Source organism: Struthio camelus, chromosome 2, assembly GCF_040807025.1.
Source record: "Struthio camelus isolate bStrCam1 chromosome 2, bStrCam1.hap1, whole genome shotgun sequence".
Classification (NCBI taxonomy): Eukaryota; Metazoa; Chordata; class Aves; order Struthioniformes; family Struthionidae; genus Struthio; species Struthio camelus.
In genome coordinates, this window is record NC_090943.1 from 86,568,120 (window position 1) to 86,596,091 (window position 27,972).

The 27,972-nt window shown below is 37.8% G+C and overlaps 1 long non-coding RNA gene across 1 annotated transcript; it reads left to right on the forward strand.

Annotated features, from left to right (window-relative positions):
- Nucleotides 1-221: 221 nt before the first annotated feature.
- LOC138066186 (uncharacterized) lies at nt 222-27,972 on the forward strand. The gene is made up of 4 exons (XR_011139428.1): nt 222-295; nt 2,560-2,706; nt 10,257-10,418; nt 27,844-27,972. It is a non-coding gene; the product is annotated as an uncharacterized lncRNA (long non-coding RNA).

Consider the following 27,972-nt stretch of genomic DNA (forward strand, 5'->3'; position numbering starts at 1 on the left):
GTCACACACTAGAAAATCTGCCGTAAAAGCTTTTTGTACCTCAATCTGCAATCTTATATGCTAGTATCTCAGCAAAGATTTGATGACTGTATTTTTCCCTTCCTAAATACACAGAAGTAATCACAAAGTGGTCATAATGCTCCCATCTTGCATGCAGTGCTGACATGTGGGAGTTATAACAGGAAACATGGAGTAAAGACAGAAGTTTTGTGTGAATTTTGCAAGGAATAAGAAGTTGTGCCATACCTCTGGGTCGGGAGGAAAGAAGAAAAACAATTTTCATCTAACAGCAAAGGTAAAGGTGCTAAAATAAATAAGTCAGAATGAAAGATTTTTTCGAAAATTAAGAAATGAAGAACAATAGGGGAGCAGCTTAGTGATATAAGAGTTGAAAAATCTGAGGCTTGCAAAGCTAAGTAAATGCTATATTCAGAAAGGAGGTTTCAGTGGGATTTTTCTGAGCCTTAGTGTTATGCTATTTTTGGAAGAAGATAGATAAAAGGTGGTTGTGTTGGCATATGAAACCTTATCCCTCTAGGAGGAAGGGACCAGAATTAATTGCTTATCCCCTCCCTTTCTCCCTTTTTCTGTACAGCTAGACTGCGAAGAGAATTGACCTTAAAAGACCTGGATAAAATGAACTATGTAGGGTCTTTCATAGTTATTGTTATGTTCCTAATGTAAGTCCACAGTGGAATTCCTGTAGTTGACTGTCACTTTTAAGTTTTAAGCATGATAAAATCTTGCAGGTTAGCTGTGAAGATTACAGAATTTCTATTTTTCAAAGAATTATTTAAAATTTTTCTATTAGACTTTCATATTTATTTTCTTATTATAAATTGTTATATACTTTTTATTATACACTATACAGCTGGCAAGGTGTTCTTTTTTCTTTTACTGGGTTGTTCTCAATTTTTGCTGCATTGTGCAAATCTGAGTGGAAAGGTCAATAGGGAAGTCCCAATTTTCTATAGCTTTTGCTAGAATCTCATTTTTGTGAACTGACCTGAACTTTGAAGCCTAATGGAAAGGCTGGCTTTCTAAAAGAACATCTATTGGTTTGAAGACATCACCAGGAAGAAATGAAGGTTATCAAAATAAATATCAACTGATCTCTTTAAAGATTTTAAACCAGAATATTTTATGCTTTATTTTTTCTGTAGCATTAAACATGGCAATCCTCAACCTCAAAGCGAGGTTTGGTATTCCCTTCTGTGCTGCAAGGTGGTTGCTTGGCCCCTATTTATTCTTGAAGGTTGTCTGGCAGAGCTTATGTTGCTGACTATGCTTTGCATCAATTGGAACCAGCTGTTTGCAGCTTCTGGAGACAGCTGTATACTAATCATCACTCTGAGAAGTGTTTGCTATCTTTGCTATTTCCAGAAATACAACTGAGATGCCAGGAGTTCCAGAGTCCATTCAGCCTCAAAGTCTTTTGAACTGTTGTCAATGCTGGCAGGAAGGGGAGTTCTCATGTCCAGAAAACTAACAGTAGTAGTGACAGGCTTATGAAGTGAGTGTGAATTCAGTGCAATAACAAGCTGCTTAAAAAAAAAAAAAGAAAGTACTTAACCTCCTCTTTTATTTGAAAATAATCAAATCTTTAATCAAATACTTCCAAAAAAAACCTCTTAACTGGGTGGAGGAGTTATCCTGAAATGGTAACATTCCTCAAGGAAATACTTAAAAGCTTCCTTTCCCCTTTATGGCAATCTGTTATGAAGAATATCATGTTCAGCCTTAGAAGAGTGAAGTCTTGGAGTACTGCTTTACAGGTGAAACAGTTATTTTGTTCTATGAAGTTCCACAGTAGTTGCTGAGGTAGCATTTTATTTGTCAGACCCACTTGCCATGATAGCTCTTCAGCTAAAGTTCAATGAATGGGAATGCATATGGTATATCAGTTTATCTTTCTAAGGACCGGACCTGAAATTTATGTATGAGGTGCAGTAAGCAAAACGTTAGGTTAGACTATTTTTCACAAGCTAGCCACGGTTACTCTGCCTAACTGATGGGAGGACATGACTGCTCAAAACACTAGTGAAAATGGCTTCTAACTTTCCTTGCTGTCTCCATGTAAGCTCATAATTTTTTAATGCACTTGCTGAAATCACTCCTAAGCAAATTCAATTAAATTTTATGCCCTGTAATTGTATACACAGCTGGATAGGTATTGCTTCATTGCTTGGTGTTTGAATCCAGCTATTGTATGGATCCACCTAGCTCTATGAAGTTGGCTGATAGTGACTCCCTGCATGTACTGTTCTGTCTCCAGACACTTCCTAGCTTTCCAGAACTAATCTCTGCCAAATTTGGACGCTTTGGATTTTTAAGTAGAACTAGGCTGGAACTTTCGAGTGCCTTGGATAGGTTGGAGAGGAACCTTGGAGAGGTTCTCCTTAGACCTATACATTAGATGACTTAGCTTCCTCCGAGTTTCTCAAGCTGACTCTACTTATGTTAGAATTATCACACCTTTTCATTGTTGTTGTTTTTTCTTTATTTGAGCTTTGTGCTTTTGGGGCTGTGTAGAACCTGTGTAACTGCTTTGCTTTTCAGAGATAAGCTGATGTGCAACATGCCAGTTCCCAATGACAGCTCTGTGTGGACTTACAGCAGCTGTGGAGTTTTCATCAACATCTACCATAAATCTGGAAATCCCAGACATGCACTCTCTGTGTATAGTAGCAGTACTAGGGACTCCAGGTAAGCTGGGCACTTACTAAGTAGCATAGTCACTATAAATACATGCAAAAACATCTACACTGTGGGAAGCATTTGGGCTAGAGAAGTGCTAAATAGTGTATGCCCTAGGCAGTCTTTTGTGGTACCTCATTAAGTGCATGTTTAATTTTAAGCACATAAGTGCTCTGGTTGTCTTTTTATATGGTGCATTAGTGCTTTGCTGAAGTAGGAAAATACAAGAGTTTAGCCTGAATGCAGTTTTGCACTGAGAAGTCCACCTTCAAAAAGGTATCTTGCATTCATTCACTCATAGATGTTCATTATAATTATTACAGGAGACTAGAGAAGACATTCTACGGTCAGGCTGGAGGGTTTTGGTTTTTCTGCTACTGCCATCATTATAGTGCACTACAGGGGAGAGGCCAAGGCTATGCAGCTACTCTGTCCCACCCTTTGTCTGTTATTTAAACCTATTCATTAATAACCCACTGCATGGATAACTGAAATATTTCTAATGTAGATCAGTTGATAGATGTTCTCATTAACAAAAAGCTGCAGGCAATGTCATTATCATCATCTTTCTTCTTTCTAGCATTTCTAAGTGGTTTGGTTTGCGGTGCATATATATATGTTTGGGAGAGGAGGGTTCAGCTCAGCAACTCCTTTTATCTATTTGTGTTCCCAATGATTTGTTCCTCCTTCCTTTTTCTTTCTCTCTTTTATAGTGTGTTAGTGCATCAGAATTCTAATTAATTACATTTTGGACAGTAGACCTATACAGAGATTATTTGATAGAAAACTGTGTTAAAAGATGGTGTCTCTGAATACAGTGGTGATAGATTTATTTTTGTCTCCAGGTATTATTCAAATTGGATCACAAAGCTGTAAGACTAGATCTGGTTTCTTAAAAATGCTGAAGATAGCCAGCTGAATACTGATGCAAGAGATCCTCATGAATATTTGCTCAAATCCCAAATAGTGCTTTTGTTGCCATGGGGTTTGATTGACTTTTTTTATAAATACAGAGACTTTTGCTATTCATACCCTCTGTATCTGCTATTCGTGAGCACTTGTATGAATGACCATGCTTTTAAGAATACATGTATTGCCATGCATATGAAAAGGTTCATTATTTGCTGTTGATTACCGTCCTAAATAACACTTGGCCAGTGAAGCCAGAAAACAAAATAATATCACTTGATCTGTAACATCCCCAGTAGTGATTGTTGCATACTCTTAACAGTGGGATACTACTCACCTATCTTTTTTTTTTTTTTTTTATAATTAGAAACAGAGCAACTCTGCCTACAGAGAAAGCTGGCAGAGAAATGAATCCCAAACGGCCAGTTTGCAAGGAATTCAGAAATTTGTTTTCCAGATTAGTTCATGAACAGGTTTCTGTAGCTCAACAGAACAATAGCTAGAGATTTTTCCTATCTTACTGTTACAGCGCTATGGCTTCTTTTCCTCTAGGGGGAGAAGGAATTTAGTAGGATCAGAAGTCTGAAGAATTGAAGAGGAAGGAAGAACAAGACTGTTCTGAAATACTCTTAAAATCTATGAAGATTGAGGAAGGACTTGATTTTTTTTTTTTTTCAGGGTTCTAAAAACCCTAGCTCCTGGTAAATTCAACTGCTTTTCTGCCAGAATGTAAGGCCTTAACACATTCTGTGACTTGAAGGGGAGTTTGGCTAAAGTATAAAGGTTTTGGGTTTCTTTTTTCTAGGTGCATCTTGAAACCCCAAACATTCTGAAGTTTAAGTACATTACTACTGATCAGCTTACAAGAATTCAGTTCGGGGTAGAAGTTTCTAATATGCTATAGAGTCTTAGTGTTATCTGATTTTTTTAATTAAATAATTTTTTATTATTTGAATCAATAATCATGAAACTTGAAGACTTCTGCTAGCTCTTGCTCTTCTAGGTTTCTCTGATTCTTGTCAAGTCTTATTAAAACATTTCAGATAGTTAATCAAAGTTTTTATTATTTAAACTTAGCAGTAAGACCTAATTCAGTATTTTGCCAAAATTCCACTTTCATGTTCTTGATGTAGATAAGCCACAAGAAACTTAATATAAAAAGTGTGCATTTAAATTGGTCTGTTTTCAACGGGGTCAATTTCCTTTACACAAATAATTTCCTCTCAAATAGTGATACTAAAAATGATTATAAAACTTAAAACATAGGAATTGTTTTTTTAAATCAGGGTAAATGCACAGAAGATGTGATATACATACAATAACTCAAAGTATATGTTGAAGACAATGACATTAAGAATTCGCCTTATTTCTTTGCTCTTCTTGCTCTGAGATATAGCAATCAGTCTATAGAAAGCACTGGTAACTTCTGATAGATATCTCCAAAGCTTGCAGTTAAAGCACTTTGCTGCTATTTACTATTACAAATTTGCCAGTAATGCTAAAACAAAAAGAATGAGCTATGGAAAAAGGAGCAGAATTTCTTTCTGCACTTTTGTATTTAAAACCTCAGCTCTTGGAATCATGTGAATCTCTGAACTTTCAAGTCATCATTAAGATGACTTAATGGAAAAATATTAAACTTTTAACTTTTCAAGCTAAAATGCCAAGATGTTTGAACCTCTAATTCCTTATACAGTTTAAACAGAAAATGTTTGAAATCATTCCATAAGGTCTGAATCCATGGCAGTTCAATAAATATTTTCAGCCCTGTGGAATCAATATTAATGAAAATTTTTTTTGTCATACCTCAGCCACTGTTAACTGTCTCAGCTCCATCCTTTCTAGTAGAATTGGTACGCAAATGGCTTTTGCATATCACAATGTTTTAAGAAATGGCAAGGGTACATAGGCTATATTCTTAAAGCTGTCGGCTTGCCATTCAATATTGTAAGAAACAGAGCATTTCTGATCACTTTGCTGTGTGGCTTACTTGCAGTACAGAGCTGATCCAAAGCCAAGCTGGGGTGAGGGGTGGGGGGGACAGGCAGACATCCCCCGCCGTACAGGGGACAGCATGGAAGAGCTACAAATATAGGGATTGTAAAGAAGGGCTGGTAGAAAGCACTACTACTGAAAGAACACAACTGAAAACTTCAGGTGTTTCCCCACCCAATCTTTTGATAAACTGTAAGGAAGAGGGAGGACAGTTCATCCTCATGGCCTGTATGGGACCTCATCACCAGTTCAGTAGTGGGATTCAGTGAAGCTGTTTCAAGCTTATCAGTTATGCAAGCAATCTAAAAGCTGTCTTGCAATTGATGATCAGGCCATAAAGTGTAACCGCAAGAAGTGTACTAATGGGACCTTTCGAATTTTCTTTATGACATAAGACTAAAGTAACTTCCCCTGATCACTGAAGATTAAACCCCTAGAAGACTAACCCCCTATATTTTCGTTATAATGCTTGCTGATATGAACTATTGCCTAGAGGAAGTGAACTCTCAATAACTTTTACTAACAAGCAACCACTCTATCTTGCTTTTTTCTACAATGCATATTTGTAACCTAGAAATGCCAGCATTGTATGAATAATAACTTTCATCTCAGATTTCTCAGGTTCTAACAGTAATACACAGGCAAAGAAAGAGAAGTGATATGGGTGTAATGAGCCCTATATTTTGGCAATTTGCTGATTAGAGCTCTCTAGCTCAGCAAGGCGGAGATTCACTGATTCAGATCACTGACTACAATTTGGATGAATGAGCTAGTGTCAGAACTGATCGTGATGCTATCCAAATCCCTGAAAAGATGGAGAGTGAATATAAGAGAACTTTCTGGGGTTTGGGTCTAAGGCAGATCTCTGTCATTCTGTGCAGTCACTATTCAGTGGGTTGAGATTTTTTTATACCCTGCATAAGAACAAACATGGCAGTGAGAGATGAAGTAATCATGAAAATTTGTGCAGTATCTTGGGATAAAGTAGACTTGTTCTTCTGCTGGTGGGGTTGAGTCTCTTTACTATTTGCTCTTTTTAATTTTTTTTATTAATTAGAGAGGCAAGTGCTCCTGGTGGTGGCTACTTATAAACACAGGGAATAGCTCATGAGCCCTGATTTACTGTCTCATCATAGCAACTGAACGGTTGGAGATAAATTCACAGAAACTTAGGCGTTTCACAAACTTTTCTGGTAGCGTCTAACTCTTAGGTAGCTTCTATCATGGCCTTGAGTGAGGTACTGCGTATGCTGTGTCATATTTTGGATCAGAGTAGGATGCATGAGTGGTAGCACACTGATTATAGGGCATGGTCAACAAGAAATCTTGTGAAAAGGAGTATGTCTTAAATTGTATTTCTTCCTGCGATGTCGTGCTGGCTCTCTTGTAGTCTTAAAGGAGTGCTGCTGTCCATTTTTGGGACCAGACCTTAAATTCTGACCAGGAAATAAAGTTTGCTTGTCTTAATTCCTAAAGGATGTATATGTATTTTTGTCTTCTCACTTGTAATGCAACCACTTTTTTTATGGAACAGTTTGAGTGTTAGAGCATTTGGTTATAATGAATGCATTACTGCTTATTACCCTCCTCTGTCTAGGAACAGAATAAAACTCTATCACTGTTGCTCCTACAGATTGTTCAACCCCAAACTACAGGTGAAAACATCTTTACTTCTTTCTGTGAAACCCATTTTTTGGCAGGCCCAGACAGATTCCCCCACATCTAACAAAGTGGGTAGGTTTGGCAAATCCATTCTCAAATCAGTCTTTTTAGTCTTTATGTAAAGTTCCTCAGAAGCTAAGCATGAAAAATCTTGAAAGAAGCTAGCAAATCACAATTTCTCATAATATCTAATTTGTAAAACTATACTACTGTATTTTATATGGACTATAGGTGGTGGAAGACAACTTCAGGCCAGATACCAGGATGAGTCTAAGTAGGGTACAAAATGGAATGTTAAATAAAAGTTCTTGAGGATGAGAGGGGAGAAAGAAGGAAATAACAGAAACCCCTCAATACCATGTGTTGCATCATTGTCCAACTGTAGGGCTGCTTTTCCCTCTTTCTTGGGAAGGGAAATGAGTTGGGGCAGGTCATTCCCTCTTGGGATAAAAGGGTGAGGATCATATCACCCAGGATGGCTCTGTGGTGTAGTAATCTCTAAAGGTGACAGCAGGAAATATCTTAAAAATATCCAGGAAATACCAACTTGGGGTAACTTCTCGAGTTAGTAGTTCAGTCTCACAAACAAACCAAGATGCTAGAGTAGGAAACTGAAAGTTTATAAAGTTTAAATCTTAATCATATGTTTCTAACTTTGTTTTCATTATTATAACTGTTTTCTAAACACACATTTTCATGGTAAAGCTAATTCTGAGCAATCTGACACTTTAGGGACATCCGCTATGTCAGTCTGTACTAGACAGTTATTTCAGTATCGGCTATGCAAAGAGCTGTAGGCTTCCAGAAAGCCTACAGAGCAATGTGCTCTTCTGCTGTTGAAGCCTTGCTATGCAGGAGCATCACATTTTCTGTATATGATGGGACTTTTATCATTAGTTTGAATCTTATCGACTAGCAGAAGGATAATGGGAAAAAAGCCCTGAACTTTGATGCTCCAGAGGGTGCTGGCACATCCTCCTCCATGTACAGTATACTTTAAGTCACTTAAGGTCATCGGCCTGGATAAAAAAATGTGAAAAGGGTCATGACTTTGAAGCCTTGTGATTATAGCACTCATGTGAGAAGGTGTTCAGATCTTGCCTGAATGACTACCTACTGTATTAGCCAAGGGCTATTTAATGTATAATAACTGAAAATTTATTGGAGCAAGGAGTGCAGCTCAGCTCCCTGGTGAATGTCCTGTCACAAGACTAGATAATCAAGATCTTTCATGTGTCTCTGACCCTCTCAGTCCACTGAATCATTAATTGTTCTCTTAAAAAGTCGTGTAGTTTCAAGTCTCCTCTTCTCACTGCGAGGCCTGGTCTGAATACAGCTTTTTTTCGTAATGCATCTTGAATTCCTTCTTTTGCATGAGACAGCCGTATCTTGAAGAGAGTTATTAACCCATATAGGCCTAAAATGTTGAGTCTAGCAGACTTCACAGGAAATTTGGGGCTGGGGTTGGGATGGGGAGGTTAACTCCCTGGAAATGAGGTGTGAATTGAGGCCAAAATTTAAGTGCACACAGGCTGAGGGAATACCTAGAGTAAGGCAGTAGTGGAGTTATAGCTGTGAATAAAAAATGGAGGGTTCCTAAAATACCTAAGTGCTAGGGTAAAGGACACTAGGCTGGGCTTTGATGCCAAAGATTTTTTTATGGACTCACTGCTTGGTCCTCAGAGGAAAAAAAAAATCTTTTTTTGTGCTCTGGGAGTGTGCAAAACTTCCTGTTAACATCAGTGGCAGCTAGTTTGGATCCCGTTTCAATCCTGCTGAAATCAATGAAAAAATTACACTGAATTAAGTAATACAGGGGGATACAAAAGGTCATTTCATTGCAAACATAATACATAGTCCCTCTATACAGGTGTTCAGTGCTTCCCTCTGGCCAGTGTATGTCCCACTGAGGAGTTACTACTAACTCATCTAGATGCGAGTTAGGTGCCCAGCATGACTCTCTTCATTCTTCTTATTCTTACTATCTTATATTAGCTCTTAATACTGATTTTAATCAGTATTGCATATGCAGAAGGAGAATTATTTAAATTGTTTGAGGGCCTGAGTTTCATGTACTAGGAACAGATTTGCTGATAAATCTTAACTCATTTGTATACGTGGTTAGCTTCTACCTGAACTGAGGGCAAGCCCTTTTCTTTTGACTGCTGGTGGCAGTGCTAGTTTGCACAAAACACTTTGGCCTCTAGCAGGAGGCTGTTGTTTTCCTCTTGTGCCAGGCCCTTGTGACTGCAACAGCGCGCAGCTGTCACTGTGACAAACACAGGGAACAAAGAGCCACGCTTGCCTTCGGCATGCCAACTTGGCAAGTAACTTTATTTGGCTCATGAGCGTGTTCCTGACAGCATGCAAGAGCCAGCTCCGAGCCAAGGTGTGCACCTGCAGCGTGCAGAGAGCCAGTTGCTATTGAGGGGTGAACAAAGGTGTTTCTACTCTTTTAAATACACTTTGGCAAACAGGATTTTTTTTCTCCATTAAGCACTCTCAGGAAAGGTGTCTACTTTTGATAGGTGATACAGGCTATAACGTGGCTTTGCTTAACTTTGTCTTGGTGATGGAAGTGATTCAAATGAGCAGTTTATAATGTGTGTGAAAATAAAGAGCCAGGGAACTGGCTGGGTTACCTAAATTTGGAGTTACTGTGAGAAAAGACTCAAGCTGATAGGCAGTCCTATTAGACAGCTCTGCTTGAGATCTTTCTTTGCTCTCTACCTCACTCACTTGCCTTGGGAATTTGACTTTTTTAAATAAATTATCATATATCACATATGCCTCAGTCTCTTGTAGTAATAGCATGCAATAAACACAACTGCCTCACAGATAATGAGGTTTTCAGTTCCCTTTGTAATCAGTTTTACTTAAAGACATAAAATAAACCAGATGAAATAAAATTAATTATTTTAATGAAATAATATCTAACCTTTTATAATTTCTAACCAAATTTCTTCCCTGTTTCCACATCCACCTTTCTTTAGGTGACATCTGAGAGTTCCCTCTGAATGAAAACCGTGCATCCATGTGCCCTTGGTTTCTGAAGCCCAGGATGGGATCCAGGCTGATGACAAAGTTGAGCTCCTGTCCAGTGAAGCACTTAATTGCCTGCTTAACTTTAAGATGTGAATAATGTCACCCGAGAGGTATGCAAGATTAGGGCTTATAGATGAGACAAACTGCAGAGCTAAATTCATCCTACATATACGCACATTTAAATCTGGACTAAAGCCTTAAAGAACTGTCTGTCTTTTAATTCTGTGCTGCTTAAATAGGTGTCTGCCACCCGCACTCCCAAGTTTCAGTTTCTGGTACAAAGGGCTAACACGTAACGGGAAATACTCTTACAGTTTTCTGGCGTAGGTGCCCAAACCTAATGCAATTCCAGCTCAGATTTGCAGCTCATAAGCACTAATCCTTTTTAGCTTGTCTTACCACCAGCAGAAGTGACTGCAATGGTCTGTTCCCTATTGTTCTTTACCACTTTAGTTACCTCAGGATCACAGGGTATTTCTGACAGTGTTCTGTGCCTGGCATAATTTTCTTGTGGTTTATTTCTTCTCTTGTCTTCTCTAAGAAAGGATTATGAAGAAAGGGGAATCCTTTACTTTGGGGTTTTGATGATTTGCTTCTATTTTTAAGGGTAAAACATGTTGCCTGGGTTTGAAGAAGACAGGTGAAATGGGCTTTGAATATAAGAAAGCTTTGAAGTGATCACCGTGGCTTTGTGGTACTTGTTGATACTTGAGGGCAGATTTATTGAACAGTTTTGGACAGCTTTCCTGTGAGCTTTACTCTGATTGTAGAAGCCTCTATGGCATTACACGGTAGCAGAGTTGTCAGCTACAGCTTGAATTCCAGATTCAGCACAGGGAGCTTATTATTCCCAAAATCTTGTTTATGGGCAAGGGGGAAGCATGCCTTACATGTAAGAAAAGTCAAGAATTTATTGTTACTATAATGGAAAACTTAAGTCTGATTCAATCATTATTGATCCAGATCTAATTATTACAGAAAAATAAATGATAATAATGCAGTTCAGAGTACTTCTATACACAAACCTCAGTAATAATAGAATTAAAATTATAACACACACAGACTTCTTAGTTTCTACCCCCTTTCTTGGGGTTATGCTCATGCTTCTATTGCTCCTCTGGGTCTTAAAGTCAGCAGCTTAGAACTGCTGGCAACGGTAATGACGCAAGTCATCAGCTTCCGGAGTCCTTCATTGGGAGGAATGTGATGTTGTTGCTGGTTTCTTTTTCTACCCCTAAGATCCACCTGGGGTCATTTTTATGCTTGCTAACATGTTTTTACACCTTTCTGTTTCTTCATTTATCTGCAGCTCCATGTTACATCCAAATTTACTATATATAGGGGCTTTTTGTATGCTAGATACTATTTCCTTACTCTCTGTTACTCGTAAAAACAACTTCATCCAGCTCCAGTTTGCATTTCTTTAACTGACCATGGGTGAGTTGTTCATAGCTGTAGGGTCTCAAGGGTCAAGCCCATGCTCCGCCTCTTGCCATCCTATGGCTGTGCTCCTCTGTGCCACATCCTGCATCTCTAATTCTTGAGACCTCGGCTGTTGAACCAGGCTTGTGTTTCTCTGGACAATTGATGCATCTAATGCATCAATTTACATTAGATGTAAATATCTCATTCTACATATCTATATGGTGTGCCATATAACTAGGGAGGTACCGCATGAAGATAAGCAAAAGCAATACAGATTAAGTACCTGGTCAATTAGAGAAAATACTGTCAAAGTTAAATCAAGCAAAATAAAGTTGCTGGCAGGTGAAGAAAAGTTCAGGCAAAGCAAGCCTAACAAACCTCAGTCCTGAGCCCTTGCAAACTCTGTGCAAATCTTATGGTTACAAGCAGTGGCAATACTGTGTTACAGGGCTACATGGTTACAAGTTTCACTCCCTTTTTGTATGTATAATACATCCATGGTAAAAAAAAAAAAAAAAAAAAAAGAAGAAGAAGAAGAAAAAATACTTGGAGTCCATACTTTAGCACTTGATCATTCTCAGTCTAAAGTCCTTGTAACCCAGTGAAGTGGTTAATAATTTGTGCATAATTTGTGCCAAATTTGAGGATAACGGGATATATATATTTTTTAAAGCAGAAGCTTGTAAAGATTTTGCTACCGGTCATGTATTAATCCATCTAGAATAATATATCTAAAATGAATATCTAATTAGCATGTGTCCTTAATATGGTAGTATATCTTTGGACCATGCTCATTTTGGAGTGTGTAGCTTTAAATCAGCAAACTATACGATCTGCCAGTTTACTCTCTGTTTTTTATTTAGTGTATTAGAAGCAGTACTTATGTGTGGTTCCATTATGCAGGAAATATATTTCCTGTCTCACAATAGTTTCTCAGATTCTGATTTTTTTTCCTCCAAATCATAACTGAAAAGAAACAAAATTAAAAGAATGTTCAGTGTCCAACAGATGTAAGATAATTAAAGTGTTTGGATAATTAAATTCTTTATTGTTGATTATTTCAAAATACTTGATTTGACTTTCTAACGTCTCTTAGTTTGATGTAGTTTAAATTTGACAATTTTTATGTTCCTTTTGAGTCAAATTAATTTTTAAAGCTTCTCAAAGTGGAATGTTTCCAAACTTCAAATAAAAATAAAATGTTTTCAAGTGATAAGATAATTGAAAACCAACCAAGTTTCATCAGTAGTTTCTTTGAATGATTTAAAGAATTTCTCATCAAGTTAGTTTTATTTGCAACCACTTGACGGTGTCTGGAAAGACAGTAAATGTTGAGGTGTAAAGAAGAATCAGATTACATCAGCTTATTTATATAAATGATAATTTTCTTTAAAGATGTATGTGGGTTTTTGTTTTATTTTTGAAACAATATTTTGAATCAAAACATCTACTTACCTTCTGAGTCTTTGAAAATCATCTGTTCTATCACAGATTCATACGGGAAGCCCACTGACTGGAATTAACATCATTACCTTTTCTTTCAAGAGAGATGCTACCTCGTCTAAACAATTTGTTTGTTATAGGCAAATTGAATCCCCTTCACAGAAGATGCTATGTTATGCTAACTTGAACACAAACAGTGAGCTGCTATTGTAGGTAGAGTACTCTTCACCAGGTGAATTTTGAGTCATTGCTGAGATGGTTAGAGTAGTAGCACTGATTTCATTAGAGTCAACAAGCGTTAACAGTGGAAAAACACAATAGCCCAGTGCTTTTAGTTGAGTAAGTACTCAATTTCTTGTGTACCGAGACTCCTCACAAAATGAGTGTCTAAATTTTCAGCAAGTGTGAACCATTGCTGTTCAGTGGATGTAAATGAATTTTTTGCTGTGTTACACCAGTTTAGGAGAATCCGTTGAAGCAAATTAAAAAAAAAAAAAGTCATGTGTTGGGAGGAACAAACAGTAATAAAAGATAATGGCAGCTAGGATGAAAAAGTACAAGAAAAAGATAACCATTCTCTGTTAGACTTCTAATACCGTCGCTTCTTAAAGCTTTTTCTTCGTTTGGATGAAATTTCAAAGAAAATCTCTAACTTGTCTTAAACCGAGTTCCAACTAATGTATTATACAGAGCAATACTGCAAGAACAACCATTTTGATAACATGTAAAGCAGCTGCAGCTTTCATTAATTCTTATCATTTGACACCTCTATTTCATGCAGAAGAGCCTTTTGTTAAGCAGTACTCACTAAGAAATCTCCATAAAGTCTTCAGCTCCTATTTTAAAAGATGATGTTATTATAAAGTCTGTTATATACACACACAAACATATTATATATGTTATTATAAAGTCTAACAAAAAGGTTTAAAATAAATCACCTTGTTAATTGGTTACAGTGACTGGTTTTCATATCCTCAATGTAATGTTAATATTTTCATCAACTAGAGCTATTGGAATTTTGCATTTGAATAAACTTTGCTAGTAAGGCAGGTCATTAGAAACACGAAGGGAAATTGCTCCTCTTTGCGTAAGTATGGGGCAGCAGGATTTTATAAAGGAGGATTATAGGAGAAAAGTAAGAGGAGGTAAGTTATTAAGAGCTAAAAGGAAGAGTTCCTGTTCAAAATTTCTGTTTTAAAGTGTAGGTTTTAGTTATTAAGATTGCATTCATATTTTTATGCAGAACATAGGATGTATCAGACTTGCTCATTCGATTTTTTAAACAACTTTACTGCCTTTCTTTGTCTCATACGTTGGCTACTTTCTTTTGCCCTACTTAGAAAATCATCAGCAAGAATCATTATGCCAAAGATTTGGGCAGTTTTCCGTTTTTTTTTCATGACAGGTAATGGGCCATGTTCTGAGAGCAAATGCAACAGTTTTGAGGTGCACAGTCAATTCATTCTGGCTAGGGTCGGCACGGATCCATATTCCCAGCTCATCAGAACACAGATTCATGTCAACTTTCATGCATTTTTCTAAGCTGATCGTTCATTGTTGCCAGGATCGTTCTGTCATACTGTCACATGTTTCTTTAAAGACCTAGCAGAGGTCTTCCAGTTGCTCAAAGGGACGAATAGAAGAAAGGGTGGTATATAACACTATTTTCCCAGAACAGCACCAATTCTGTATGTGGGCCTAGGAGTTTGCCGTGGTGACACAGCCATTGGGAAATGCCCTTTAACAACAGGAGGCCAGAACTGGGGCAGTGCCAAGTAATTTTATATATCTCTTTATATACCTGTGCACTGATACCTGTTCAACGTTGATTGATAAAACTCGAGATCTTGCCTAGTGTTAGCCCTAGAGGTGAACTATCTGCATGTGTTGAGGATGGTTCATCTTTGTTAATTTTTTTTTTGTATTTTTTCCCCACAGTTTGATCTTAATGCTGCAGTGAATGTGCACCTTTGCTTCCTTTCTAGGAAGTTTGTGTTTTTCTCAGTTGGAGGTATGCATGCCTGGTGGTGCTGATTTTACTTTATGTCTGTTCTATGGCTATTTATAGAGATCATTTATTAAAAAAAAAAAAAAGGAAGAAGAAAAAAACCCAGTCCCTGAGCCCAGGAACAGACTGACAGGCGCTGCTGTTGTCAGCCATTTTCAAACAGCACGGCAGGATGGCATTATTAGACTTGGTTCGGCTGAAGTGATTGTGCCTCACCATCAATCATTTCTTGATCTCTCTCTTTTTTTTTTTTCTTCTCTTCTCTTCTCTCAAGGGCTGGTAGTTGATTGCAGCTCAGATCTTCTCCCACTATGCCCTTGCAAAATAGCTTGACAAGTGTTCACTCTTCTGCCATTTCTTTCTCCCTTCCTTTTGTTATGTAGTCTGCAGGATTTTGCCTTGCCGCTTTTGCTTTTTCTGCTTTTGGGGGTTCTAATTTTATGTAATTTTCTTCTTTCTTCATTTATCTCATACAGCAAATGTGAGAAGCAGGGGGCCCTTGTTAGTACCCCCAGACACAGGTTCTCAAGATACAGCTGATTAACTAGGAAAAAAAAAAAATCTGAAAAGCGAAACAACCTTTCCCTTCCCCGCAACAACCCTTGCCTATGGCCCTCCCCATCCCCAAAGCCTCCCACTGCATAGCTTATCTACTGCCTACTTATGTGCAAGAAAGGCTGAATGAGGCTGAAATGCAGGCCCTCTGCTAAACATTGTAGGTGACTTAGTGACAGTACTTTAGTGAGACACACAAAGCTGATGTCCCTGATGCCCTCTTTGCCTAGTCTTCTCCAACAAGGTCACCCAGGCCTCTGTGCCTTTCTCGCAAAGTCTTTTTGCAACGAGAGGAACAAATGGAGCCAGGAACAGAAAATACTACATTCTCCAAATACCTCACATTGTATTGTTTTCTGCTAGGTCTGTTTGATTTATCACTTGGAACGCTGTAATCCTGCATAAAAACCCCCACAGTCTCATGCTCCCACTTTCACAAATTTGGGGCAGCGTTGTAAGCCTGTACGCGTGCGGATGTGGACGAAGGCTATTTTTTTTTCTCTGAATCGCTCTGAGTTTTAGGGAAGGTAATTAAATGCTGCAGGAGTCACGTGTAGTTAAGACAATAGCTGCCAACATGTTAGAGGATGGGAATAGCCCTATTATTTGAGCAGCTGAATGTGTTGCTGTCACACAGGATTCATATGCTGCAGTATCATAGTTGCAGGGAGAAATTTCATTTGGCAATATGAAGTGGTATTATAAATAATTTGGGCAGAAATCTTGGAGACCTGCAACCAATAGGACTTCTCCCAAGTGCACTTATCTATGCTCGGAAAGAAAAGGTTACTAGGATGCTTGCTGTGCAAAAGCAGTATCTTTTCACTATATAGTGTCTTATGAAGAAAGGCTCCGGCTTCTGACAGGACTACAGTAATACTTAACATTGTCATACAAGTAATAGGCAATCACACTAACGCAATAAAAGTGTATGCCTGTCTCCATTATGAAGTCTCTACCTGTAATCTAATTTAATCTCAATCACAGCAGCTCCTCTTCTCACGTTGAAAAATATGGCCTAATAAATACAGATAACCAGCATGAAGTAGAAGATATTTTAAAAGATATACTAAAGGATTTCTTATATATAAAATATATAAATAAACAGCGTGTGTTTCAATATTTAGGGAATCACTTTTTTTTTCCTGATTTTAAGTGCCCTTCTCTCAGCCGAAAAATACTGGTAATGCAGTCTGAGGAACTTCTGTTAAACTCTGTTGTAACAGTTTATGAAAATTAAGAACCTGCAGAACCACTTTGAATCGGCTTCTACAGCAGGTATTCAAACATTACTGCTTTCTTTTTATCTGAAGTGGTAAAAATAGATTGAAATTAAAATTGTTTTTTAACTTAGTACAGAAGCTCTGCCAGGGACTGGATTTCAGACAGAGACTTTCCTGGATCAACATAAACGAACTTGTTTCTTTGCTAATTGTGTACATGCAGTTAGAAGCTGATGAAGAACAATAAATTATCCTGGGGAATAAAAGTGCTATATGAGAAGCAGGTGCAAGAAATCAGTGGAAGCACAGTAAGATTTCTTGCATATGTTATAGACAAACATTATATTTTATCCTCTTTTCTAAAGCTAGAATGACATAGAGAAGAGCAGGACGTGTGTTTCTTGGCAGGGGTAGAGAATCAGCCTTTTCAGTTGCATCTTCCTTTCCTGCTCCACTGCTCCTGTATCTCACACAGATAAATCAGGTTAATGCACATACACACCTGGGTTAGATTTATTAATATCTGGCATGTGAGAACCTATTTTGGTGAAAATCTGTGAGCTTCACTGGAGCAAAACTCTCCTGCTGAAGTCTTCCGTTCCAAATCAAAAAAAAAAAAAAAACAAAGCAAAAAAAGACCTTAAACAGTATCTTCAAAGTGGCTTCATATAAGTGTGTTTCAATGGTATCAAACTAATACTTAAAAAAAAAAATTAGTGTAATACTGTATTTTTCATTTTTTTAAAGACTTTAAGTGTTAGCCTGGAAATGAATGCTACCCACATATGGCGATTTTATTTTGCTCGTTCCATCTGAAAATGACCTCCAAAAATTTTGGCTGTCTATAAGTAAAAATGAAAGTAACAGAGAACATGATACCCATTTATTACTCTGTGTAATCATTTTTCTGAGTCTCTGCCATGCAATGTTGCATGAAAACTTGGCAGAGTCATCAGGAACATTATGCCTTATGAAGAGAATTCCTTTAGAAAGCAGTTAACATGACCCTATGCCAGCTTCACCTGGCAAAGGGGGAAGGAAGGATCAGCAGAGCATTTTCATCCTTGCTGCTAAGTCACAGTGGGAGGTTCTGGATAGCTGTCAAAGTAGTGAAGACCCAAGGCTGTGGGTTTTTTCTGGAAATGGAGGAATGCTAGAGCTCTCAGACTGCATGGTCCATACCTCCTCCAGTGCCCAATAGCACATCATCCCATTTGCCCTCTTCATTCTCCTCCCTTACTAGCTGGTGAACAAATTACTCTACACTTAGCCGTAAAAGGGGAAAAAAGTCATTTGCACGACAGTGGCTTAGAACATTGGCTAGTGTGAACAGATACAAATTGACTTCAGCGAAGCTATGCTAATATGCTATTCCAGGAGTTTGCTTTATGTGCTGTTTGAAGACGTTAGAGTAAAAGCTGTGCCCTGCTATAACATGTCGTCTTTTAACATCGTTAGCTGATAGTGCTTGACACATCAGTATGTACAGAGGTTTGGGCCATAAATCTTCTTATAGACTATTTTGTACATGAAATCAATATTTGTCTTCTACAGTAATCTGTAATTATTAAAAGATTAATTATGTCAAGAATTAAAAAACCCTAAAATCAATAGTTCATAGCTTAGAAATAGATGGCTCTTCAAATAGCTCCTCTATCATTTTTTTGTGCCTCAGAAGAGGGGATGCTTATTCTTTGAGGCATATTCAAAGCTTCACCACAAACAAGAAAGCCAACTGTATGCTTGACCTTTGTAAAGGTCTGTTTAGGCAGTAGAAGCCCTTCTCTGCTTCTCATGCCACCATCAGAACTCAGAAAACTGTATCCTACCTAACACAAAATTGGTAACTGTTTTCTGTCTTTTCAGTTCTGCTTGCAACATAGACATCCTGATGCTTTTCCAGGGCTTCTCTTGTAGCTGAAAAAGAGAATTTCTGGTTGAAAAGTGTTCTTGCTATCCCTAAAGCATTTCCTGGCTTGGTAGCATTATTTGAAAGTCTCACTTCTTCTCAGACTTTCCGGGTTATATTTCAACAGACATCTAGTTAAATATGCCCTTGTGATTCCTTTCTCTCAAGACTTCTACCTCGTCCTTTTAAAGGAACCTTGATCTTCTGAACGATGTATAGGGACATGCTTCCAGCCACTGATCTAATAAGCAGCAGGTCCTAAAAAACGCCAATGTAACCAATAGAGTCCTGAAAAAATGTAATTTAAACTTTTATTTAACATTCAGAAACACTCAGAGGGGAGAAGAGAAGGATCTGTAAGGCAAGGCTCTATCATTTTGATCAGCTATAACTTTGGAGATGTAAAATCAGACAGTGGAAAAGAAAATATTGTAGTGTTACCTTTACTCTGGTTTAGAGGCAGTTGTTGATCACTTCACTTGTTGGCCAGGTCAAACCATTCCACAGTGCTTTAATACTATGAACAGAATAGCGCATAAACTGGAAAAAACAGCAAGAATGATTGGACCCCTTCAAGCTACTCATTCATTCACAGCTGTGAATTGTGGTCCCACAGCAAGTAAAGTATATCTGAGTCTGCCATCTCTCCCCTCCTTTATCCAAAATCACTTACTCACTGACAAAGGCAGGTGAGACTAAAAGGGATGAACTAAGCTAGTGCTAAAGATTTCTGAACTATACCTTGAACACTGACAGCAAAAAGACTGAGGGAGTTTCTGGTGTGATGACAGCCTGCCTATTTGCAAGACTGAAAGTGCGCAAGAGGTTAGTAAGCCTTTTAATCACATAGCTATAGTAACCAAGCTGATTAATGAAGATTTTTTTTCCACTTAAATCAGGATTAATTGGGGTGAATACAGCAGTTGTATATCACACTGCCATCTGGTGCCAATAGACGGAGAAACAGCAAAGTTAAAGCCTGTCTTCTGAAGACTTTTCTCAACATGAAAGAACACTTTTACAGCTAGAGTGAGCATTTCTAGTTATATGAGAGATGATGGAACCCATGACAATTTCTAAAATTGGTCTTGCTTCTTATCTATATCATACTTGCTGCACTGGTCTTCCAAAATTTCAAGTGTATTTCAGGATACTGTACACTTCAGAAATTAGTAGAGTTCCCTACCCTCATATAATGTACCACAACAAGTCATGAAACATTTGAGATTAATAACTATAAATTATTAAACATTATGCAACAAAAAGTACATTGGACATTTCAAAAGCTTTATATGAAAGTAAAAGGAGATTTTCTTCTGCAGTGACGCGCACGAGCACAGCAATATAAAGAAATATGATTTCAAAGGTAGTTTTCTTTTTAAGGTGGCTTTTCCTTTCATCATAGTATTTTGGGATCCTAATTTCCAATTAATTTACATTAATGAGTCAATCCAATGACTGTGTGAGAATGCATAGCTTGAAGGTAAAATAATGCTGCATCTGACTCAGTGTGATGACTCACCTGTCTCCCTCCCGCTTTTGCCTTGTCCCTGGCACATTCCTGAACCTACAGCTGCATAATACACCAGGTGGAAGCAGGACCTATGGGCAAGTATGTGGCTGTGCACAGGCTACATAGTAGTTGTGTGTACGACTGTTTGTACTGTGAGACCTTGTGCCAGTGCTTGGCTGTCTGCATTATAACAGCATCCTGCAGCCCCAGGGAGGAGTGAGTTTCAGCCTGGCTGCAGGCTATAGAGATGTAGATGCTACCCCCGAATATTTATTTTCAGGGAAGGGGGAGGGGATATCTGTATGCACAAGTGCAGCCATTTTGTCGCTGCGCTGAGCCTAGCTGACGCAAGCCGGTTGCAAAGTGAAGCTGTGCATCGGCGGCTGCGCGCGACGCTCAGCCGAGCCCCCAATAACGAGCCGTTGCGGCTCCGTGAGACCGCCTTGAGCGCCGGTGGAGTAGGCGCATGAACGTGTGCACTGTCCACCAAGACACATCCTGACAGAGGAGCTGCCAGTGAGGATAGCTACTCTGATATACATCTTGTGGATGTATTAAGGCAGGTTAACATCCTGAAGGAATAACTGGTTTTAGTAGTTTATTTTACTCATAAAAACTGCTGAGACCAGCTTGGATTGCTGTTCTGTTATAAATCAATAATTGAGGAGATTCTCTCTCTTTAAAATATGCACCACACTAATGGCTATAGTATAATATACATAATATTAAGGAAGTTCTTAATGGTTGTGTGTTTAGACCAGAGAAAAGGAGCTGAAGGGTTGGACCTAGTAAGAGATTTGAACAGTAAAAAGCTGCCTGAAAAGGAGGGGAATAAACTCTTCTGCCTGTCCACTGAGAAAAGTAGTCATGGACTTAAACTGCAGCAAAAGAGATTCAGATTAGCCATTAATAAAAACTTTTAAAGGATAAGGATAGAGAAGCACTGTAACAGATTGCCTGGAGAGTTGGGAGTCCCTGTTTTTCAGAAGTTATTACAGAGATGTTAGACAACGATCTGACAAGACTGTTTGAGATATAGCTGATGCTGCATTAAAACGTAAGAAAAGCAGTGACTTGTTGAGCTAACTTCTCTCATCCCAAATCTTCTGGCTTTTGTGATTCATAGATCTAAAGGAAAGCAGACAGAATAGTCACTGATAAAGATTTACAGCCTGTATCAGTCTTACCTTGTGAGTTATGCTTTTCAGGATCTAAAGGTCCACTTGTAAAGGCAGAGTTACTGTCAATGATTTGAGATGCTCAGCGCATTTTATACAGATTCCCTTCATCCCCCAGTCATCACCTCTGCACGTTCAAAAAGCCTCAGACACGGTCTCTAGCGCTGTCAGTCTTATAGTGGCTGCCAATGGCGGGAAAAAAAAAAAGGCCGGTGTGAAACTGAGTGGTGTGTTTTGTCAGAGGGGATTCTTGGTATTGCAATAGTGCATTACATTTGTTATAATTTTGAAAGGGATTTAACTACTGAAATATAGAAAAAAAGCTGGGGTGTTAAGAACCTTTGGAAAACAGAACTGGTGGAAGACAGAGCTGATCAGAAAATCTGTGGTAAAGAAAATTTCAGTCAAAAATGCTTCTTGGTCAGAAATGAAATATTTCACAGAACCAGCTAGATTTTAGCACCTATTATAGTTTTCTATCTGCTTACCCAGTGAAAATCAGGTCAGAATCTCTGATTTTCTAGTGTTGTGTGTTGGCTAATCCATTAATGAATATTCTTTGGAAATCAGGTTACCAGTACTCCAGATCTATTGGTCTTACTGTGAGTAAACCCTGCCATGTGCATAATCTAGAGGTCATGGTTTCTGGCTCCTTGTCAAGGACTAAGCAATCAATATCAGAATGAAGTACGTCTTTAAACAGACTTTAACATGCATAGAAAGCTGCAGTGCTAGAAAAGTGTCTAGTGGCTTTCAGAGAGCATCTGGGATGAGATGTCATGGGAGATAGGATTTGGGTTTTTTTCACTGGGTAAATAAAATGGAAGCTAGAGACTTAAGTCTTACTTCAGTTCCTTTATGGATCTTATCAGAAGTGCCTGGCCTGTCTGAAGAAGATGACAGGAAGCCTGTGCAGGCAGCTTCTTCATTACAACTTCCCTGGAAGTCTGAGCAGGCACTGAGATCCATCTGCTTGTCATTGACTTCAAGACCTAGCACCAATCCTTTTAACTGAGATATACATTTCTTCAAAACATCCACCTAACTGTCTATGTTCTTCTTTTACTGTGTGCTTTTGTGTATTAAGAATGTTCTGCTTTCCTCGTAGGAGGGACTTCTCTTCTTACCACACCAGTTTCAAATCAAGATGACATAGCTAGAAGGAATTAAAGTAAGAAGGGAAAAAAGGGATAAAATTTCTATACTTCACTTAACTCATGGCACAGTCTAAATGTATTTACAAATAAAAGAGCAGAAAACAAACTGACTGTGCGCTAGTTATGCAGAGGCTATAAATTAGTCTAGCTTTATTGAAGCCAGCATGGTGACTTCATTTCGCAACAACAAAGAAGCTTGGCTCTCAGCAAGAGGTTTCCTAATGTTCTTCCATTTCCTATTCTTAAAGCGTATCGCTTAGGTTTTGATAATTCTTTTCTGGAGGTATGAATATCCATGCCTGCTGGAGGTAGAGAGAAAGAGTATTTTGTTGCAGCAAATCTGTGCTGAGCTTATCCTTAAGCATACATATTGAAGCTCCTGGGAAAGTTGCTCTATTTATGTTGTTGTGCTTTACATTTAAACTATTATCAAAGCAGGGAAAAACAGCTTTGATTTTTCTGCATAATGGTTATGATCACTTTAATGTGCACAGAACTTTTCCCAGATTTTCTTCCCTATCAAACATCCCTTTGAGAGTCCTTTCTTTTCCAAGTTCCATAGTCGTGCTTTCCCTTTACCATGGATTGACTTCTAAAGAGATTTCCCTACCATACTGCACATGAGTTACAGCTGAGAGACTCTTGAAGTACTATTAATATATGAGAGACCTAATGAAGGTCACATCAGAAGACAACCAGAGGGCAAGCAATTCAGCCTACATTGTTAGCAGGGGGATGCAGTGCCATATGCACACAGCTACCTTTCTGCTCTTGTAACTGTGTCATGTTTTTCAAGTTCTACTTAGAAGGCAGAAACACTCTAAATTACTTGCTCTCCCTTTTAGCTTCGTTTATACCTCCAAGCACCTTATGTAAATAACTCTTTCGTAGCTTCTAGAGCAGTATCTTTAATCCTTCCCAGCGTTTTTATGCCATCTATAGGCCTCTTTTTACATTGTTTGTTTTTTTCATATCGGGCTTGGTGACGTAAAGCTTTATTCTTAAGTCACTTTTGATTATTTTGTAAACTTGTACGCCATTTAAATAAACTTTTTGGTAAATTGCTTATTATTGTTTGTAGTACTCAGATTATAGCAATTGACTACAACTGCTTAATAGCTACGAAAGCTAGACACTTTCAACATTATTTTCATTTAAATTTTTCAGTACAGAATAATTTTACAATGTTTTGTGATAAAAAGATCTTTGAAATCTTTATATCAACAATTTTGTTACAGTAATATTTTTCTAGTAAAAGGAAATCATGAGACTAAGGTTTCAGGAAAGATAACTTTAAAATATTGTCAATAAATGTTATAAAGATATCTATACATACATATTGAATGCTATTTTTATCTAAAAACTAATAGGAAAAATAGAATAGGCCTTTTTTTTTTTCAAATAGAAAGAAGTTAGATTAATGAGGACAATTTTGAACTTAAAGGGATATAAAAATCAAGTTTCCTTCCCAAAATACCCAACAGTCTAATTTTATACATGATCAGATAAGTTGTGGTGACAAGAAGCAGGATGGAAATATGGCACAAGGAAGCACAGAGATTTGTGACAGCAGGATTGCATGCACTTTTTTGAGAATGATATGGCCTTCAAATAGTTTTTGTGCCATTTACAGTTAAAGAATCCACTGGAGCCTTTAGCTCATGAGAATTGTACATGTGTTGTGAAGGACAAAACCTATCTTAACTTTATAAACCTCTTCAACAATATTCACTGCGCTTCCTATAGATAAGGCAAACCACTTAACACTGACAAACACATCACAGTGTACCTCCAAATATTATGGCGAATAACCAAATGCATGAAAATCAAGAGAAATGTGAAATAAAAGGAGTCATTCAGTAGCGGCCTCTTAGATGTAGATTAATCTAGCTGTCATAAATATTAAAGTAAGGCATATTAGGATGTAAAATATGGTTGAGAAGCATTTTTACTGATAGAAGCTCTTTCCTGCATGCCAGACATAATCTGTCGTTTTTTTCATTATGTTCCTCCACATACAGGAAAATTCAGTCATGGCAAGTGAATACTTCAGTTGTGGTTCAGCTAGAGATACAATAACAAAAGCCCTTTTATGTGCACAGGGGGTTTGCATTAGACATTTTGCACAAAACACCAAGCATGGATGCAAAGGAGATTTCCACTGAAAAAGACAGTATATTGCATGCTAAACCCCCAGGACTAACTGAGTAATTTTCTCTGAGGTGCTAAACATTCAAAACTTTTCTTCAGGTCTCTTTTCTCAACAAAGAGCAGTAACCTTCACTGCACTGTTGGATACTGCAGTGTTACAAAATGTAATGCCATTTCCATCTGATATCCGAGGGAGAAGTGTTGAAGTGACCTCATATCCCAGTAGACATATGATAAGTTTTCCAGCCAAGAGAAATTAGAGTTCAAAACAACAACTGTAATTATGCAGACTATGGGTAATCTGTTGCACAAATTGAATGAAATGATAGGAGAATGATTGACCAGCTCCTTGGGGTATTTGAGCTTTGAAAAGAGGCCAATACCACTGTATGTTTACAGGATTGCTGTGAGAAAATGCAGAAGCAGGTGGATTAATTGATTTGCTCAGGCAGCAGTGTGGTCTAATATATTAAGTTTGGGCTTAGGCCTCAGAAGATGTGGAGGGGAACCCTAACTCACCTGCTGTCTCACGGGGGTTTTGTGAGAGTTAATTAGGGCTTGTGAGTTGCTTTGAAAACAGTTTTCAGCCACGCAGTCCAACTTAAGCTGTAAATATGTATCCATAGCTGAAAGAATGGGGGAGGGAACTTAAGCAATACAGTTTATTAATTTAACCCAATGTAACTGTTATTCTCAATTATTTAATTCTGCCAATATTTATTAGTTATCGGGGTTGCCTCCTTACACTTACAGTGTATGTTCTCATCGTTATTATATATGCATTTATCCATCTCAAAAAATATTTTTCCCTAGTGTTTTTACAGTTTCAGATATGTGAGGACTATATGTGCCATTTTAAACATTGTGCTGCTCACAAAAGTGACAGCAATTCCCTCAAATAAGGAGAAAAATATCATTCAGCTGCTTCAATTTAAGCTTAGAAAGAAACTCCTGTAAGAATATCTCTTAAGAGACCGTATTTTCCACACATTGCTGCCAGTGCGAAGCTTACCAGTTGAATCTTACCTACCTTTAGCACCCCTCTGCCACTGCAGTGATGTGAAAGGACCACAGCGGTAGGAAATAGCTTCAGCTGACTGTCGCTGCTGTGCTGCATTTTCGTATTTGCAGAATAACCGTGAGAAGGAGGCAAGAAAAGGGAGCCCTAGCCAAGTGATCTCTATGTGTTAGTGAAGGACTCTTGGAGCTGCTCTAATTTAAAGTCACTCACATCAGTTTAATAGTCACCAGATCACTGGAATAGCATGCAACCATAGGCAAAATAATGGTCTAGGCCATGGAACAAATATTATTGAAGGAGATTTTAACGTTAGTGAAAGAAATTTTTAACCACTCAAGCCCATGCAGGCTACTGTATGCAAAGGCAGACAAAAGAACAAGGAATAGAACTGCTGCATTATCCTAACACTGTTTTTCTGTTTTCTGAAAAACTTTTCGACATTTTGGTTCTCTGTAGGTCTGTTCAGGCTGTTCACCTTAGGTTCCTTTTTTTTTTCTTTTTTAATAACTACCTGACTAAACTGAGTTGAGAAATTTCAGTACCCACTAATAGAGTTGTTGGATATTAAGAGTGAAAGAAGACACTGTGGGATTATGAGAGAAGTTCAACCATTTGATGCTACTAGTCTTATCAATGAATTGAATATACGGAGAATTCTACTTCAGCTGAAATAGCTTCTGCTACCACCTGCAACTCTTTTCCACCAATTTGCCGCTGTGGACATGCTGACTTTATTAGGTATTCTGAAGTTAAAGATGAGTAACACTTGGCTTTCTCCGGCCTCAAAGGAAATTGAACTTTTGGAATTCTTCATCAAAGCCCTTAAGAGCGTATGTAATTTTATGGATATAAGCAGCAGCATAGGCTATCACTGGAGTGTGTTTATGTTGCAAGTACACTCTGTTGTGTAGGAGCACATATCTTCAAGGGGGAGAATTGAGTTAGTGTAATCCCCCAAGAAGAAATGTGTATGTGAGTTGTTTGAACAGCTGTTTAGCTAACATAGGATAGGAATAAAAAGGTCTTACTGGGAAAAAGCTCCATTAACCTTTTTTTTTTTTTAAAGGAATCTGAGTTATGAAGAACAAAATAAAGTGAAAAAAGGATTGGAATCTTACTACACTCAGAAAATTAATCTACTTTTTTACTGCTTTTACAGTTAACTAACTATGTTTCAAACAGACTTGTGATTCATTCAGTTGTTTTGAAAGTGTATATGGAAGTCACATTGAATCATATTTGTAGCCTATTGAGTACCATCTGAAACTCTATAGCAGGGTAAAGGGCTTCTAGCATGCTCCAGATAACTAAAATGAGATTTTTTTTTAAGAAAAACAACAACAACAACAAAGCATATTTATCGTTGTTTTTTCTTCTCCTCCTGTCCTCCAACTTTGTGACTGCGGTTAGAGCCTTCACCAATAGACACGCCACCCACACGACTATGTCAGTTACAGTACAAAGCATGTTGATTAAAATTTAGTACTTTATTTGGGAGCCACAGTCTGGATCAAAAAAGAGAAGTCCATTATCAAACTGAAAGAATTTAAGCAATAGAAGAGCAAATACAACTTGATTGGAGTCCCTTCTTTCAGTGGTTTCTAAACAATTTCAGTAGTACAAGTGCATTGAAAATGATAGTCTTGCTCAGAGGATTTCATAATTAAAATCTTGTTGAAGGATTGCCACGTCTATGCATCCTTGTGAGGCTCATTCTAAAACACGCTCTTTCCATGATAAACACCATCATATAGGTTTTTTTTTCAGGCTGATTAACTATATAGCCATATTTATAAGTTGCAGTCACCTTATTTTAATTAATATTTCTGTGAATTATAGTGCTGTATCTCAAGTTAATATTACAGAAAGAAAATTTTTATCTGTACTGTGTATTTTTTGTACTTGTTTAAGAACACTGGAAGTTAACTCTCCAATTATTTTTTTAAATGTAGTGACCCACTAAAAGGAAGAGGAAAAAAGAAAAGAAGAAACTAAGAAGCTTTACAGTACAAGAGGATGTCTTCAGTCTTCAAACTGGTAAGTTATGCACCCTTACTAATTTTCAAACAACTCATATTTTA